The sequence below is a fragment of the Suncus etruscus genome, chromosome 6 (assembly GCF_024139225.1).
Source record: "Suncus etruscus isolate mSunEtr1 chromosome 6, mSunEtr1.pri.cur, whole genome shotgun sequence".
Taxonomy (NCBI): domain Eukaryota; kingdom Metazoa; phylum Chordata; class Mammalia; order Eulipotyphla; family Soricidae; genus Suncus; species Suncus etruscus.
In genome coordinates, this window is record NC_064853.1 from 90,250,913 (window position 1) to 90,270,565 (window position 19,653).

A 19,653-nucleotide genomic window follows, 5' to 3' on the forward strand; every position below is an offset into this window, starting at 1 on the left:
TGTGGCAGAAGAAGATGATTCAAGTTATGTGGTTCTGTTGGGGGGAGAAAACTGTGAGGATTCTGTCTAGAGGTTATAAATATCAATTTAAAAGAAGAAAGATAAAAAGGAAGAAAAAAAAAACCCAGCAACTACAAAAAAAGCACCCAGCTACTAAAACCACCACCATCATATAATAAGCAAGAGAATGAAAGAAATTTAAAAAATAAAAATAATTTGAAAAGATAAGAAAGAAAGAAAGAAAGAAAGAAAGAAAGAAAGAAAGAAAGAAAGAAAGAAGGAAGGAAGGAAGGAAGGAAGGAAGGAAGGAAGGAAGGAAGGAAGGAAGGAAGGAAGGAAGGAAGGAAGGAAGGAAGGAAGGAAGGAAGGAAGAAGAAGAAGAAAGAAGAAAAGAAAGAAAGAAAGAAAGAAAGAAAGAAAGAAAGAAAGAAAGAAAGAAAGAAAGAAAGAAAGAAAGAAAGAAAGAAAGAAAGAAAGAAAGAAAGAAAGAAAGAAAGAAAGAGAAATAGAAAAAAGAAGAAAAATAAGAAGAAAAACAAAAAATCGAAGGAAGGAGGGCTGATGTGGCAAGGATTTGTGCCTCGTTTTCTTTTCTTCTCTTTCTCTTTCTTTCTTTCTCTCTCTCTTTTTTTTTGCATATGCACAGTAAATATTGGGGAAATTAGAAATTGAATTTCCTTGGCCTAAGAGATACAAGGTTTCTCTGCCCTGGAAGCAGACTGCCATGAGAACAATTATAGATACACACTTGGTGGGAATGCGGAGAGAAAAGATCTCTCTCATTCACTGCTGGTGGGAATGCTGTCTAGTCCACCCTTTATGGAAAACAATATGAAGATTCCTCAAAAAACTGGAAATTGAATTTCCATATGATCCAGCTATTCCACTCCTAGAGATATACCCTAAGAACACAAAAATACAATTTAAAAATCCCTTGCTCATACCTATATTTATTGCAGCACTATTTACAATAGTCAGACTCTGGAAACAACCAAAATGCCCTTCAACAGATGAATGGCTAAAGAAAATGTGGTACATATATACAATGGAATATTATGCAGCCATCAGGAAAGATGAAGTCAAGAAATTTTCCTATACATAGATGTACATGGAATCTTTTATGCTGAGTGAAATAAGTCAGGGGTAGAAATATAGATACAAATAGTCTCACTCATCTATGGGTTTTGAGAAAGATTAAAGATATTACAGCAATATTGCCAGAGACAATCAAATTAAGGGCTAAGAGGACTGGATGGACTGGCTCACAATTTGAAGCTCACCACAAAGAATGGTGAACGCTGTTAGGGAAATAACTACACTAACAGCTAGCATGACAATGTTAAAGAATGAGAGAAGTAGAATACCTGTTGTGAATACAGGCAGGGGTGGAGGAAAAGGAGGCATTGGTGGTGGGAATGTTGCATTGGTAAAGGAGGGTATTATGTTTATGACTGAAACTTAATTATGAACTTGCCTGTGATCATAGTGTTTAAATAAAGATTTATATATTTAAAAAATTAAAATAAAATGATAATCAAAAATCTTCCCCAAAACAAAAGCCCAGCCCAGGTGCCTTCACTAAATAATTCTTTCAAGCCTTTCAAGATGATCTACACCAGTACTTTTCAGGCTCTTCCAGGAAATTAAAGAATAATAAATACCCCCAAATTTTTTTACAAGCCTAACATCACCCTGATACCAAAAGAAGACAGGGACACTGCAAAAAAGAAAAGTACAAACCAAAATCCCTGTTTAAGTCAGATGCAAATATCCTCAACAAAATAGAATCCAATGCTTTATCAATAAGTTCACACACTATGACCCAGTAAGTTTTCTTCCACAGGTGCAAGAATGAATTAACATACACAAATCAATCAATGTAAAACACCATGTCAACAAAAGAAATTATAAAAATCATATAATTATATCCATAATTGTAGAGAAAGCATTCAATAAGGTCCAACACCCACTCATGATAAACACTCTCAATAAATGGGAATGGAAGGAACTTTTCTCCATATAGTCAAGGCCATCTACCACAAGCCCTGGCAAATATTATACTCAATGCAGATTAACTAAATGTCATTCCTCTAAAATATATTACAAGACCAGGCTGCTTCCTCTCACCACTTCTATTAAGCATAGTACTCAAAATACTTGCTATAGCAATTAGGCAAGAAAAAGATATCAAGGACATCCAGATAGGAAAGGAAGAAGTTAAGCTCTCACTGTTTGCAGATGACATAATACTATACCCTATGACCTTAAAGCTTCTAGAAACAATAAAGAGATGAACTCTTTAAATAAGTATGTGAGAAAAAAACCTCAAGTTTTTTTTAAGTATAAAGAAAATATAACAATCAAAGCAGGTCTTCCATTTGAAACCTAAACACAAGCAAAAGTGAAGAAATAATAAAACCAGATCAAAAATCAACAAAATAGAAACAAAGAAAACAATACTAAGAATTAATGATACCAGAAATTTATTTTTTCAAAAATAAACAAGATAGACAAACCATTGGCAAGATTCACAAGGAAAAAAAAAAGAAAAAATAAATCAGATTAGAAATGAAAGGGTGTTATGTTACTGATCCTACCCTAATCAATTATTGTACCCCATCCTAGGGTGTGACCTGTACAGAATCAGTGAGCTGGAAGATGAGATACAGAACTCCAAATAGCAGAAGATATTGGGAAAAACCTCAAAGCAAATGGTCAGACATGGAAAAAATACTCAAGGAATGTGAGCAGATGAAAATTGAAGTTTTTGATAAATTCAACAGAAATAACATAAGAATCATTGGAGTCCCAGTGACCCAGGAAGAAAATCCCCAGGAAGAATCAACAGTTAAGGACATCATTACTGAGAAACCCCCAGAGCTAAAGACAGCATACAATCAAATCCTGCATGCCCAAAGAGTACCAGCTAAAAGAGACCTGAAGAAATGCACCCCAAGTCACATCCTAGTCATGATGATGAATCCCACAGATAGGGATAGAATACTGAAAGCAGCAAGGTCAAAAAGGGAAATTACATTCAAAGGAGCATCCTTAAGATTTACAGCAGACCTGTCACAAGAAACCCTCGAGGCCAGAAGGCAGTGGTGAGATATAGTGACAAAACTCAATGAAATGAATACTTCACCTAGAATACTACACCCAGCCAGACTCATTTTCAGGTTTGAAGGAATTATACATGACTTCACGGATAAACAACAGCTCAGAAACTTTACAGACTCAAAACCAGCCCCAAAAGAAAAGCTGAAAAATCTACTTTAAGGAAAGAAACACAATAGATACATGAAACTTCTACACAAAGATGAAACTAAATCCCATGACAATTATCTCTCAACATCACTGGACTAAATGCAGCTGTTAAGAGTCACAGAGTGCCTCTTTAATCAAAAAGATAAATCCAAAGGTCTGCTGCCTACAAGAAACACATCTGAATAATCAGAACAAGCATTGACTCAAAATCAAAGGCTGGAGGAAAATCATCCAAGCAAACAACACCCTTAAAAAAGCTGAAGTTGCCATATTAGTATCAGATGAAATAAACTTTAGACTCAGAAAAGTTATAAGGGACAAAGATGGTCATTTTGAACTAATCAGAGAATATGTATAACAAGAAGAAATCACATTCCTAAATATATATGCACTCAATGATGGACCTGAAAATTATTTATACAACTCTTGACAAACCTTAAAGAAAATATCAATACCAGCACAATAATAGTGGGATCTTAACACTGTCCTGACACCTCTTAATAGATCAACCAGGTTGTAACCCAACAAGAATGTATTAACTCTGAAAAGAGAAATGAAAGAAAGTGGACTAGTAGATATATACAGGAAACTGTATCCCATCCCCAGAAAACTGGATACACATTCTTCTCCAATGCACATGAATCATTCTCCAGGACAGACCAAATGCTGTCCCATGAAACTTACCTAAGAAGATATAAATTATAGAAACTACCTTAACAGACCATAAGGCACACAAATTAGATTCACAAGTTCACAAATTAGATGTGAACTACACACACACACACACACACACACACACACACACACACACACACATACACACACACACACCACAGAAGAAAAACTTTAACACCTGGAAACTAAATAGTTCACCACTGAACAACCAGTGGGTCAGAGATTAAATCAAAAAAGGAAATAAAATAGTTTCTGGAACAAATGGCAATGAAGATACAAATTGTCAGAATTTATGGAACACAACAAAAGCAGTACTAAGAGGAAAATGTATAACCTTACAAGCACACATCAGAAAGGAAGAAGGGGCCTATACAAAAAGTTAATGACACAGCTTTCAGAAATAGAAAATGGCCAACAAAAGAAACCAAAAATAGGTAGGCAGAAGGAAATAACAAAGCTTAGACAGAAATCAATGGAATGGAAATCCAAAAAACAATCTGAAAGATCTACGAAAGCAAAAGTTGGTTCTTTGAAAAAATAAACAAGATCTATAAACCACTAGCAAAACACAAAGAAATGGAGAAAGAAATCTAATACACCAGATTAGGAATGAAAAGGAGGAGATCACCACAAATATTACAGGGATTCAAAGGGTATTCAGAGACTACTTAAGAGAAACTCTATGCCACGAAACATGAAAACTTGGAGGAAATAGATAAATTCTTGGACTCTTATAATCTTCCATGATTAAACCAGGATGATACTGCATATCTAAACAGACACATCACTACTGAGGAATTTAAAACGGTCATCAAGAGTCTTCCCAAACACAAAAGGCCAGGCCCAGATGGATTCACTAACAAATTCTTTCAAACCTTTCAAGAGGAACTACTAGCAATCCTTGGCAGACTCTTTCATGAAATTAAAGAATCAGGAACACTTCCAAACGGTTTTTACGAAACTCACATCACCTTGATACCAAAACCAGACAAAGATGCTGTAAAAAAAGAAAACTACAGACCAATAGCCCTGATGAACACAGATTCAAAGATCTTCAATAACATTCTGACAAATAGGCACCAACGCCTCATCAAAGTCATTCACCACGACCAATTAGGTTTCATCCCAGAAATGCAAGGATGGTTTAACATCCATAAATCAATCAACATAATACACCATATCAACAAAAATAAAAATAAAAACCATATGATCATATAAATAGATGCAGAGAAAGCATTTGATGAGGTCCAAAACCCATTTTTGATAAAAAAAAAAAACATAAAAATTAAAAAAAAAAAACTTTCAGCAAGATGAGAAAAAAAGGAACCTTTCTCAATATAGTTAAAGCCACCTACCACAAGCCAATGGCAAATATTGTCAATGGAGATCAATTAAAAGCCTTTCTTCTAAAATCCTGTACAAGACAAGTCTGCCCTCTCTCACCGCTCCTATTCAACATAGTGCTGGAAGTTCATAACATAGCAATTAGGCAAGAAAAAGATATAAAGGGCATCCAGATAGGAAAGGAAGAAGTCAAGCTCTCACTGTTTTCAGATGACATGATACTATATTTAGAAAATCCTAAAGACTCTACCCAAAAATTTCTAGAAACAATAGACTCAAGTAGCAAAGTGGCAGGATACAAAATTAACACAAAAAATCAATGACTTTCTTATACACCAATAATAATAGTGAAGAATGGATATCAAAAAAATCTCACTTACATTAGTGCCACACAAACTCAAATATTTTGGAGTCAAGTTAACTAAAGATGTGAAGAACTTATACAAATAAAACTACACAACCCTACTTCAAGAAATAAAAGAAGACACGTGGAAATGGAGACATATACCCTGCTCATGGATTGGGAGGATTAAGATTAATAAAATGGCAATATCCCCCAAGGCATTTACAGATTTAATGCAATCCTCCTAAGGATACCCATGACATTCTTCAAAGACGTGGATCAAACACTCCTGAAATTCATCTGGACCAATAAACACCCAAGATTAGCTAGAGCAATCCTTAGGAAAAGGAATAGAGGAGGTATGATAATGACTATTAATAACTAAAGACAACTAATATTTAAGTAGATTTATTGGCAGGGATATTAATGTTATTCATAAGAGAGATACTAGTAGATTCACATTAAAGTATAAACAAAAGTATAAAATTGTAGCAAAACTCGTCCAGGGAAGCATAATAGCTCAGTCACCAATTACTTTGGTCAATTCACTTAATTGCTGGAGTCCTTAATTTTACTTAATTTCTAGAGTCCTCAGAGGAAAAAGGGAAAATGGATGTAAGGAAAGATGTAAGGCAGGAGGAGAGGGAGGGAGAGAAAAATGAAGGGGAAATTAAATTACCTAAAAGAATCTCAGATTTAAACTGTAAATGAAGCTTTCAGAGTTCCTATTTTACACAAATTTTGGCAACAGCATGTTCTATACCACAGATAAGTGAAATTTACTGATAGTTGTCCTTCTCCTCCTCCCTTCACTTAACGTGATATCCTCCAGTTCCATCCAGGTTGAAGTAAACTATGTGATTTCATTATCTTTGTCGAGGCACATCCAGCAGTACTCAGGGGTTATTCCTGGTTCTGCACTCAGGAGTCACTGCTGGTGGGCTTGGGGACCATAGGGCATGCTGGGGATCAAATTTTAATTGGCCACATAGAATGCAAGCATCCTCCTTGCTGTATATTTCTACCGTCCATTTTTCTTCTTGTGGCTACATAATATATGTCTTAGTGTAGGCACTCAATCAGTTAAAAACTAGTTCATTTCCTAGAAAACCTACATAATGTATGCCAAATAGTATCCTTTATAGTGGCATAAGCTTTAACTGAGAAAGGGAAAAAAGGAAAGGAAAGAGAAAGCAAAGAACATATTAGTACCCATAAAATATTTTTAATTATAATCTCATCCTTTAGTGAGAGACTACTTATCTATTAGAAATAATTCAAATGTAATTTAGAGGTCAAGTTCCTCCCTCTCAACACTAATTCCCCATCCTCTCCTTCACCATAATTATATGTGCACTCATATATATGAATGAGTACTTGTTTGATACTTCTCATATAAGATCTTGTCTTTTGACTCCCTGGTTTCTTTCTAGCAATTGAAAATATCACTTTGGGCTAGAGCAATAGCACAGCAGTAGGACATTTGCCTTGCACGTGGCTGACCCAGGTTGAACCTGGGTTCAATCCCCAGTGTCCCTTATCGTCCCCCGAGCCAGGAGCGATTTCTGAGCACAGAGCCAGGAGTAAGTAATGCTTGAGAGTCACTGGGTGTGACCCAAAAACAACAACAACAACAACAACAACAACAAAATACACCCAAAACCTTAATGAAAATTAAATAAAATTAAATATTTTTTAAATGAAGGGGTCAGTTCAATTTTTCTTTTCTTTTCTTTTCTTTTTTTTTGTTTTCTTGTGGGCATTGAACCCATACCTGATAATATTCTGTGGAATAGAACTACCAGTTCTATTATTAGGTTGATGGTCCAGTGTTTCTCAAGAGACCACATTATATCAGTAATCAAACCCAGTCTTTCTGCATATACTTATCCCACTGATCTATTCCTCTGGACTAAGTTAACTTTTTAAATATTATAAGTATATAATGCAGAAGGAAATAACAATCATAGTTAATTCAAAACATTGGAGAAAATCAAGTGGGTAAAACTAAAGAAAGAAAATTGCTTTAAAATCTATCATTTCTTGAATTATTACTATAAGATTTCCACTGTTCATTTCAAATATAAACTTATATAATTTTCCTATACCCTAACTTCATACTTTTTCATTCTTCGTGTTTTATAAGTAAGCATATTTCATTGTTCACATTTTGTAATTAAGCAAAAGAAGGATTAAAAAAAGAAAAGTAAATTGTCAACATTCCAGAGCTAGTAATGTGTAGACCAGATATTTAAAACCAAACATCAGAGGCTGAGCTCTTAATCTCTACACATTTTCTTCCCTTTATTCCTTATTACATATGCTCCCTTCCTTTGGGGTAGTTGAACAAGATAACAGATACTTTTTGCTTCTATACAATATTGGATCAAGTATGCAGAAGAACCAAAGTAATGCTTTGTAAGAGAAAAATAACTTGACAAAAATGCTGCAGACATGTTTTAGTATCTATTCCTGAGCAGATGGTGTGCTTCTGAGAAACATCAGGATATATGAAAGAAAACATTTAGGCAACCAATATTTATGTGGGTGCAGATTTCTGGCAACAGCAGATGCCTGTTGCTTCCTGACATCTGCCATATTCCATTCTAAGTACCAGACAAAAAGCAACAACAACAACAACAAAATATACAGCTGACAAAGTTGCTTAGATATATTTGCATATAGAACTGACAGATCCTGTAAATCATCGTGTAACTCAGATACTGAAGTTAACGTCTCAGATTCTATGGAAGTTTTTGAAAAACCTGAAACCAACAGGACTGTTAGTAATTCTATGTTTGACACCTGAATGCTAGTTATCCATGCATAAATATCTCTTCTTTATCATAAAATCAGAACTTAAGCTTCTTTAATATACAACTTATTCAGTAATAACCTTCTGATTGATGTGCAATTTAAATAGGAATGAAATGCTTGACAAAGAACAGACACTTTATAAAAGCTAGTTAAATAATTAAGCCAAACCAAATATTGGTATAGTTAATGTCAAGATTAACTTAATGAGTTAATTTGAAAAATGTTTGGCAGTAAGATTAGCATTTAAATCAGTCAATATTTAATAACATATTATTAGATGGGTGAGCCTCATCCAATCAGCTGCAGTCCTGAATAGATGAAAAAAAGTAATCTCCCTGAACAAGAAGAAGAATTCTCTAGCAGACAATCTTCAGATTTCGTCTGTACTGTTGTCTATGTAGATCACTAGTTTTCTGGCCTATTCACATAATCTCTATAACACATAACCTCCATAATTACATAAATTATATACATCCCAACTACATGTGTGTATGTGTGTGCATGTATATACACATATACATAACTACTGTTTATCTAGAGATTGATGACTAATATATTTAATGTTACTTAATTGTCTTAGGTAACAGAAAAAAATTGATTTTGGATTTAGGGAGCTGACCTTGCCCGCTAACCTATGATGGAAGCTGCCACCACCGCTGCTGCTGATTTGCTCTCGGTGGCCCCTTTCCTCCCACTTTCCTTTCTGTGGACTGTTGCTCACACTGATTTGGCTTTTCAGTTCCCAATTCTTATCCAGAATAATCATTTTCAACTGTTATTGTCAAAATAGTCCTTCTCTACCTTAACTATGCTTCTCTCCCTCGTCATTTATATTGTCTTTGGGTATTATTCTCATGCTATGGATCCTTTTTATATATTCTGAAGATGATTGCAAAGACTCATTTTACTCAGCATAATACTTTCCACGGATATCCACATATAAGCAAATTTAATGACTTTATTTTTTAGCTACATAGTATTCCATATATAGATGTACCATAGTTTATTTATACAACCTGTCTTTACGTCACAAAAGAAGATATAGAAGCCAGAGCAATAAAGCAAGAAACAAGACATTTGACTTTATGCAGCAGACTGGGGGTTGATCTCCAGCAACATATATGGCCCCCCAAGCTCTTCAGGAGTGATCCCTGTGTGCAGTAAAAAGTAAGCCCTTAGAACTTCCAGTTATGGCTTCAAACCCAATAAAATAAAATTGTTTAAATAGGTATAGATAAGACAAATAAAATATCATGATTATGCCCCAATTACCCTTACATATAGACATTGAAATTTGAATTTATATAATTTTCACATCACTAAATATTTATTTTATATTTTAACCACTTAAACATGTAAAAATCATCCTCAGTTCAGGAGCCATCAAAAGCAGCCTGGAGGCTATAGTTTGCTAATCTTGGTTTAGACTGATAATTCTTAACTATTGTTTTCTGCAACTAGGAACTACAAACTTTCTCTTGATAGATCTGACTTGAAATTGAAAGTTACCACTTGAAATGTATATGTTATAATATAATGATGATTCAATCTTTTAAAATGAAAGAAAAAGTTAGGCATTATTTTGACTGTTATGAACTAGACAATAGCATGGTATACTATATATGTTGTTACATATATATGCACTTGCTTACTAGTAGCCTATTAAAAATTACTATGAGTTAACTTCAGTTAGTTATGAAAAAATAAAACAGATCTTATATGAGAATTTTTATCCATTTTTAGACTTTTCAGATTTACCAAAATTTTATGTTAAATCCTGCAAATAATCTCACAGACATCATGTACCATCAAACTTCAAATATACCGTGATTTTATTCCATCTGATTTGCTATAATTTTAGTTAACTAATATATTTAACATAAGTCACTCACACTGGATTTTAAAATTATTGTCCATGTTTTTTTTACCAGACTATGAGTATTTTAGGTATTAAAAATGAATGAATGGCTTGCTACTGGTAATTAATTGCTTCTATCCTTCCTTTTAATAAAGAAGATTTTATTTGTCTTTAATATTATTACTATCATTTGCTGATGATTGTTTAATTGCCCTTTTTATAATAATCTTATATTTATACCAGAAGTATTTTATGTCTATACTCTTTTACTGAGGTAATTTAAGATAAATATGAAATATGATCCTGATATGAGTCATTCACACATCAATTTTTCAAACAATTATGTAAATTTTACTTTTGGAGAGAGGGTGAGAAGAGGAGGAGGGAAAGGTTGGCAGGGAAGCTTTATTTTTATCTCTAGATCATTATTCTACAAGTAAATGATCAAAAGGTATATGAGTCATTGTATAGTCATATATGCATACATAGTAGTCACGTATACATGTGAGATATGTACTTTACTGATAACAAATATATATCTGTTTAAATTAACACCTTTTGGTTCAGAACCCATAGACATTAATGTCTAGAAGTTCTTGTTTCTTTTCCACCAAAAGCTAGAGTTTTTTGTTGTTGTTGTTGTTGTTGTTTTGTTTTGTTTTGTTTTTTTTGGAGGTATGTTTGTTTTCTTTTGGGGTCACACCCGTTTGATGCTCAGGGGTTACTCCTGGCTAAGCGCTCAGAAATTGCCCCTGGCTTGGGGGGACCATATGGGACGTCGGGGGATCGAACCGCAGTCCTTTTTGGCTAGCGCTTGCAAGGCAGACACTTTACCTCTAAAAGCTAGAGTTTTTTAATTATTTTTGTTAAGACTTACTCAGCTCTACTTTAAAGTATACCTATTTTAACTTACACAAATTAAGACACATCATGTCTAAGACAAGATGTGAGAAAGAAGGCATCTTGCCAACTTAAGATAACTCTTCTAAGTATTCGTTCTTTATGTGTTTAGTTTGTACAAACATGCAAGTATAAAATGGAGCTCGGGGATGGTGATTGAGACCTTCATGTCTTAAAATCCAGATCTCAGTGATATATAAAAAAAATTTCCCTGGAAAAATATTAGGACCATGATCTGTACTTGATAGTTTCAGAGATTCTGTTGTTCTAATTAACCTCACCAGCACTTAATCAAGAAAAATCTGATTCCAATGACTATTTTAGTAAGGGCAGCATTAGGTAATTTAGGTAAGAACAAAATTTAAACAAGAGAAAAAGGAATGTTAATTACTTTAGAGAAATGTCTAAGTTCCCTCTTCGTTGAATGTTCAATGGTTATTTGTTCTAATTACTCTTTAGTGAGTATTTATTGTGCACATTTGCAAGCTGCTCATTAGAATTGCTGAATCATGGATAGGACTGAAAACTATAAATAAATTTACCAGATATATAAAATCCTGAAGATTTGTTCTTTCTCAATTACTGCTTAAGGTTGTCAATGAATCTAAAGATGCAATTCAGCCAAACCTCAACCTATTGATATCTACTCAGAATTTAACCCGAAAGTTTTACACAGATTGACCCAGTTTACAAAGCTGATGGTAGCAGAATTTCTTCTGACACTATAGCAGGTCTTGAGAAAATCATGTCAAGCTGTGATGTCTAGTTATCTTTTTAGAAAATCTTTTTATGTAAGAAAAAGAAGCTGTTTTAATAACTGCTGAAATGTTTGAAAAGAGAACCTCTTGGGTTTAAACCGTGTTTTGTTTCATTTTGGAGTTTTTATTTTTGAGTTTGTTCATTGGTTTTGTTTTGTTTGAGAAAGTAACATTCTGTTACTCCCTTCCCCCCCCCCAAAAAAAAACACAATGTTTACCCAAATTTTCTCTTTCATCTCTGGTCTAGCTTATATAAATCAACATAATTCAGTCCCCTCTCTTACAACCTATACAGATCTTTTCAGCAAATTATAGCTGAATTTCTTCCCCTTCCGTGTTCTTTCTGAATCAGCTTCTATATTCAACAGTCCACACCAACGCCCTTCTTTTCCAAAGCATTATTGTATCTACCAATCATATCTCGTTTTATGCTAGTTTTGCTTTTGTTCAACTATTCTTTTTTCCATAATTATCAGTAAAATTCTAGAATATCTTAGAATATACATTATTCCTCGCAAACAACAAAAAGTCCATTCAGATGCTTGCTACTTTTAAGGCATAACAACAGTACAGCAAAGACAGAGCATTCAGGATTCCTAGAAGAAAAAATCAATCAATAGTCTTTCACTTTTAGACTTATCTTTAACATAATGAAACAGTTAAGACCTTAGTTCTCTGTCTCTATCTTCTGTTTTAAAGTTCATTAACCTTATATCCTTTTATTTTGGTCTTTCATCACATAATTTTCTTCAATTCTTTCTTTTCTTTTTCTTTTGACTTTTGTAAAGGTACTTCTCTGGACATGGGTATACAAATAACTGTTGAATGAGAAAACTTTTTTCCTAACTAGAAAAACAAATTTAGAAGTTTTTGTGCTTTTCAGATACGTAACATTTTGCCATCCTTAGCCATCTACTCATGCAGTGAGTATAAATTCTACCAGACTTGCAGAACAAAGAATCCCTAGGTGGAAGGTTAGCACATTGTTATTTATTTTTCTCTGTTCTACTCCAAGGTAAGTTACTTGCTCATCAGACAGTAAAGTCTTTAAGTGAAAGATCAGTACAGGGTTGGAGTACAGTTTTGCCAAATAGTAACCTCGACACAATCCATATGCAGTAATGCTGCAACATAATAATAATAATAATAATAATAATAATAATAATAATAATAATAATAAAATACTTGGATTACTCATTAAACCTGTAGCAGACTTATCCTTAGCTTAGCTACTAAATTCTTACAAAAAGAATTTAAGAGAGATAACACAGTGGGTAGGGAGCTACCTTGCACGTGGCAAAATGAATTGTTTAATTAATTAATTTCTAAAAATTAAAAAGAAAAAAGAAAAAACTTTTTCTCAAAAATAACAAAAATACAAACAAAGACTAAAAATAGGGTCCTACTATTTTCTTCACTGGCTAACTAGAATTCCAGCTGATCTACTAGTGAGTTAAACAAATACAATTAAATCATAATTATTTTCAGTGTAAGGTATTTTTAAATAAGCTATTTAAAATAAATTGGGTTTTTTGTTGTTTCTTTTTTGTCCCCCCATTCACAATACAGACCAGGCAAAGGGCCTGGGTTGAGGTGTATATAGGGTGCATTTATTGTATCTCCTCTTTCTATAGTCAGTGTAAAGAACACAGCCTGTGGTAAGCATTGGGAGGCCTTGTCTTTTCTTTCTTTTATATATATATATATATATATATATATATATATATATATATATAAACCTTCATCAGTACACCATTCCTATCACCAATATCCCAAGTGTCCTTCCTCCCCACCCCACACTGGCCTGTACTCTAGACAGGCTTTCTGGGTGTTTTTTGTTTTTTGTTTGTTTTTTTGTTTTGTTTTTTTGTTTTTGTTTTTGCTTTTTGCTTTTTGGGCCATACCCTGTGACACTCAGGGATTACTCCTGGTTATGAGCTCAGAAATTGCTCCTGACTCAGGGGACTATATGAGATGCTGGGCCATCTGTCCTAGGTTAGTGCATGCAAGGCAAATGCCCTACTGCTTGCACCATTACTTCGGCCTCAAATAAATTTATATTTTAATTATTATAAAACTTTTCTATAAACATATCAGTGCACAACCATATACGCCCATTTTCGGCGTATTAGACTCTTATCCCAGTTTATTACTTTTCTCTTCTTCAAACAAAACCACATAACTTGAACTATCTAGTCCAGCCTCCCCTTTAGAGGGGGAAATAATGGAGGCACCAAGACCAAACAGGTGCAAGACTACTAAGTAATAAACTAGGTACAGAGGGGACCACATTTTCTAGCAGCCCCGCGGGTGAGGGAGGAGGATATTGGAGGTAGGACGAAAAGGAAGGTGTAGGGAGGACAAATTGGTGTTGGGAATCCCCTGATTTTATGTAAATATGTACCTAAAATATTATTGTCAACAATATGTAAGCCACTATGTTCAAAATAAAAATTATATTTAAAAAAACTCCCTTTTGGCCTGAGTTCAGCAAGAGTGATTGTAAGCAGAGGCCAGAGTTTGAACTTAAACAGTGCCAATTTAAATAAAGCTGAGGTACATGAACCCACCTGCAGCAGCATTTTGGCTATGGGCACAATTTGAGGGGAAAACGACCTCATTTGAATTGAGTTGAGGTGTGTCAGAACAGCCCCTGCCGATATTTCTTATGGTCAAGGAGCTGCACCACAACACATAATAACAGTAACACACAGCAAAGGTAAAAATGAGAAAGCTACACAGAACACCACCATATCTTGTGACAGAAGCTGCTAGTTCTGTAGACCCAACCAACACCAGCCAGCTACATAACCTCTGATCAGGACTTTAGAGAGGAAATGTTAAAGATGTTCAAAGAAATTAAAGAAGCCATAGATAAGACTCAAGAGGATATAACAGTAGAAATAAGAAAAAATTACACAAAAATATCAGTACTGAAAAATTTGGTGGGTGAAATGAAAACCTCACTGGAAAGACCCACCAGCATAGTAACAGTCACTGAGTACAGAATCAGTGAACTAGAAAATGAGCTGCATAGCACCACAACACCATACCACAGAAGAAGCTAGAAAAATCCTCAAAGAAAGAAAATAGATGACAATAGAACTCTGAGATAAACTCAGGAGGAACAACATAAAAATCACTGGAGTCAAAGAGATCCAGGAAGAAAATCTCCATTAAGAATAAACAGTCAAGGAATTCCCAGAACTAAAGACTGCATATAAGCACATCAGATGCCCACTAAAAGAGACCCAAAGAAAAGCATCCCAAGGCACAACTAGTCACAATGATGAAAACCACAGATAGGGATAGAATACTAAAACAGCAATATCTAAAATGGAAATTGCATACAAAAAATCATCTTTAATATTTACAGCAGATTTATCATAAGCAACTCTCAAGGTCCAAAGAAAGTATTGACATATAGTGACAAACTTAATTAAATAAATGCTTCACCCAGGATAATTCACCCAGACAGACTTTCATTCAGATTTGAAGTAAGAATACACAACTTCATAATCAACAGCTTAGATACTTTACAGATTCAAATCAACCTTTAAAAAAATGAGCTGAAGATCTACTTTAAGGCAAGACAGAACCAACTTGACAAAACTAAGCTCCTGCAAAAAAAAAAAAAAAAAAAAAAAAAGACACTAAATCCCATGTCAATAATCTCTCTAAACATCAGTGGACTAAATGTGCCAAGTAAGTGATACAGAGTGGAAAATGGATCAAAATATTGTATCTAACATTTTTCTCCTGCAAGAAACACATCTGAATAGTCAGATCAAACACAGAATCAAAGTCAAAGTTTGCAATACAATTCTTCAAGTAAATAACTTCCTTAAAATGAGTGAAGTGGCCATACTATATCAGACAACGTAGACTTTAAGCTTTAAAAGGTTATAAGAGGCAGATATAGATATTTCTTAATAATCAAGGAATATATACAACAGTAATAAGTCACACTCTTAAAATATATGTATCCAATGAGGGGCCAGCAAAATAGTTAAAACAATTGCTGATAGATTTAAAGAAAGACATCAATAACAACACAATAATAATGGGAGACATCAGCACTTCCCTGTCACTCTCCGATAGGTCAAGAAGGCTAAAATTAACAAGTATATAATGACTCTGGAGGGAAATAATGAATGAGAGTGGCTTTATAGACACACACACACACACACACACACACACACACACATATATATGGCTATCCATTCGCAGATGGCTCACTTATGTGGGATATCAATATCTAACACAAATAGATTGTCAAAACAACAACAAAAATAATTCCTAGATTCAGTAAAAGCTACCATGATAATAAGAGAGAAGGGAGGAAGGAGCAATAAGTAAGGGAGTCTTTGGGGGGATGGATGGCACCGGACCTTGGTTGTGTGTGTGGTGAATCTTATCCCAAAGTGTATGTTTAAAGCTTTACTTTTGAAATTCTATGATTTTATTAACCATGCGGTGTAAATTAAAAACTACATATATTGGGGCTGGAGCAATAGCACAGCAGTAGGGCATTTGCTTTGCACAAGGCTGACCCAGGATGGACCTGGGTTCAATCCCCGGCGTCCCATATGGCCCCCTGAGCCAAGTGCTATTTATGAGCGCATAGCCAGGAGTAACCCCTGAGTGTCACAGGGTGTGTTCCTCCCCAAAATAAACTGCATATATGTTTGTAATTCAAACATCATTATGTTAATATATTATTCTTGATAAATGTGAAAACATAGTTATATGATTGCTAATATAGAGAGATAAAGGAGAGACACGGGAAGGAGAGAGAAAAGAACAGGGAAATGGGGAACTTCAGACAGATGATTAGGTAAGACAGCATTTGATCACTTAGGCAGAAATACTTATAATGGTAAATAAATGCCTAAATACTAAATAGTTGATGCAATTAGTCATTAACACTCAACAAACTATTTTGCTTTGCTTCCAGGTTTACAAAATTCTGACTAAATTTCATTTCATGGAGGATCTATCAATACTCAATATGAGTTTCTAGTTTAGTAGTACTTTTATTTTTTCACTAATATCTCTAATATTTTCCCACTAATATCCATTTCTAAACTCTAGCAAGTCTGATTAGAGTTATCAGTCTGCCAAGCCTATCTTGAATTTCTACTCTTGAACTAAGAATCCCAACTGCAATGACTACATTATGTAACTGCCACGTTGCGGATTTCTGAGAACTAAGCAATTTTCTCTCTGTGACTTCTGTGACACATCTCATTCCTAAACACTACCAACTTGAACTGAAACTAGAGAGTTTTATTTAAAGAATCTGTAATATTAATCTATACTTACCAGCAATGTTGTAAGATAGGAAAGAAATGCCATTTAATGATTTAATTTTAAAAAGCACATGGACTTAGAGATACTTGTAGCACTTGAACTGATTCATTGTAGAAGAGAACAGAGAATGGTATGTGTTACTTGTGTTAAATATAAAAGTTTATTCTTCCCAATCTATTTTTAATGTTATTTATTAAATATATAATTTTTGAACCACATTCAGCAGTTCTCAGAATTTACTCCTGGCTAAATACTCAGGGATCTCTCCTGGATAGTCTCTGGGAACTATGCAATGGGCAAGCCCTCTCCACTGTGCTATACCTCTGGCCACCATAACCAACTCCTATTTATAAACAAAGTATGACATGGAAAACTATACTAGATGAGAAGAGCACTATAGAAAACCACTGACAATGGGCAACAATGTATGTCTCTAGAAATGCCATGAAAGAAATATATGGATTGGGTATAAATATGCCAGCATTATCTTCTCTTCCCTATATCTGTGCCATGTTTACTCTGAGATCTCCTCATAACTAACTGGTCTAGATTGTACTGAACTAAGTAAACTCTGTTGGAAAAAGCAACTTAGTATGACTGAGCTAGTTAATCAAAAACAATGAGAAGTTAACTGATTTACATATAAATATCTAAAATTATTCGTTTAAAAATATTTCATTTAAAAAAGGAAAAAAGCAATAAAGACACAAATATTTTAAACTGTGTCTGTGCTAGATCACAGTTCCCCATCCCCAAATCCTTTCTTAGTTAGCAGGAGGTTTTTTTTTTTTTTTTTTTAGCAAAGAGTAGTGATCAGATAACTACAATGATCTTATAGCACCCTCAGGTGGTTATATATTATACTGACAACATTTATATTCTTTTTTTATTAATATCTTTATTTAAACACCTTGATTACAAATATGATTGTAGATGGGTTTCAGTCATGTAAAGAACACCCCCTTCACCACTGCAACATTCTCATCACCAATGTCCCAAGTCTTCCTCCTCCCCACCCCATCCCCGCCTGTATATGAGACAGACTTTTTACATCTCTCATTCATTTACAGTGTTATAATAGTTCTCAATGTAGTTATTTCTCTAACTGCACTCATCACTCTTTGTGTTGAGCTTCATGTTGTGAGCTGGACCTTCCAGCTCTCCTCTCTTTTTGTCTCTGAGAATTACTGCAAAAATGACTATTCTGTGTCTATCACTCTCCCTCTGACTTATTTCACTCAGCATAATAGATTCCATGTACATCCATGTATATGAAAATTTCATTACTTCATCTCCTGACAGCTACATAATATTTCATTGTGTATATGTACCAAAGTTTCTTTAGCCATTCATCTTGGTTGTTTCAAGAGTCTGAAGCATTGATCTATGATAGGAAAAATAAAAGAATGAAATGGAATAATTTCAAACCAGGGTTGGTTGTAAAACTAAGACATAGCAACCCTTAATAAAAAGTTTCAATCAGATTGATTTAGTTCTTCAATAATCAAGCTGTATTTTTGGCTGATGACGCCATGTTTCTTATTTTGTATTCCTCGTTCTCTCTTGAATCAACTCAGGGTGACTTTGAAGAGAACTCTAATTAGAACAAAGCTAACTACCTTAGATAGTAGCAAGGATGTAATCTAAACAAACATCTTGCACCATTTACTTATGAATAATATCAAGAAAACCCATCCTAGAAATAGTTCCAAGTTATATGACTTTATTACCATAATAATATTTCTAAAATAAAATAAGTAACGTTTGTTTACAAACTATATATATAAGGAGTAGTAGAAATAATATTACATAAATAGTGTGGAATAGTAAAAATTATATTGATAAATAGTATGAAACCATAGATTATTTTATTTTATTTTGCCCATTATTGGAGTATTGGGTACCACTCTCAGTTCTGTACTTTGGAATTGCTCCCAGCAGTGTTCAGAATCCAAATCTAGGCCTTCCATATAAAATGTATGTTCTCAGAAATTTGAGCTAATCTCCCTAGCACATATAACATAGGTTATATAGTATCTGAAAAAATTATTCACTTTTTCATATGTGTTTATTTGTTTTTAAAATGGCAAAGTACAAAGAAGCGAAGCTATTAGTTCTTTTTAATATACTAAAAAGTAAAAGTTGTGGCTTCATAAGCAATTAACCAAGATTCTTTTGAGTCAAAACTACAATTTTACTCAAGCCCATTTAAACCACAGAGAATTTTTAGAGGAATAAAGGGTATTAATTATCAGAGTATAAATTTATCTGAAGTATTACTGTTTTACTATTCTTCATGATACTTGTCTCACATCTTGAACCACAGCTGATAATGAAGTTTGTTAAAATTGTTTACATTAGTCAAGTCATAGTTGCCT

At 34.0% G+C, this 19,653-nt stretch overlaps 1 non-coding gene across 1 annotated transcript; it reads right to left on the bottom strand.

Moving 5' to 3' along the window:
* Positions 1-13,506: 13,506 nt before the first annotated feature.
* LOC126012553 (small nucleolar RNA SNORA51) lies at positions 13,507-13,637 on the bottom strand. The gene has a single exon (XR_007497009.1). It is a non-coding gene; the product is annotated as a small nucleolar RNA SNORA51 (small nucleolar RNA).
* Between the last annotated feature and the right edge of the window lie 6,016 nt (positions 13,638-19,653).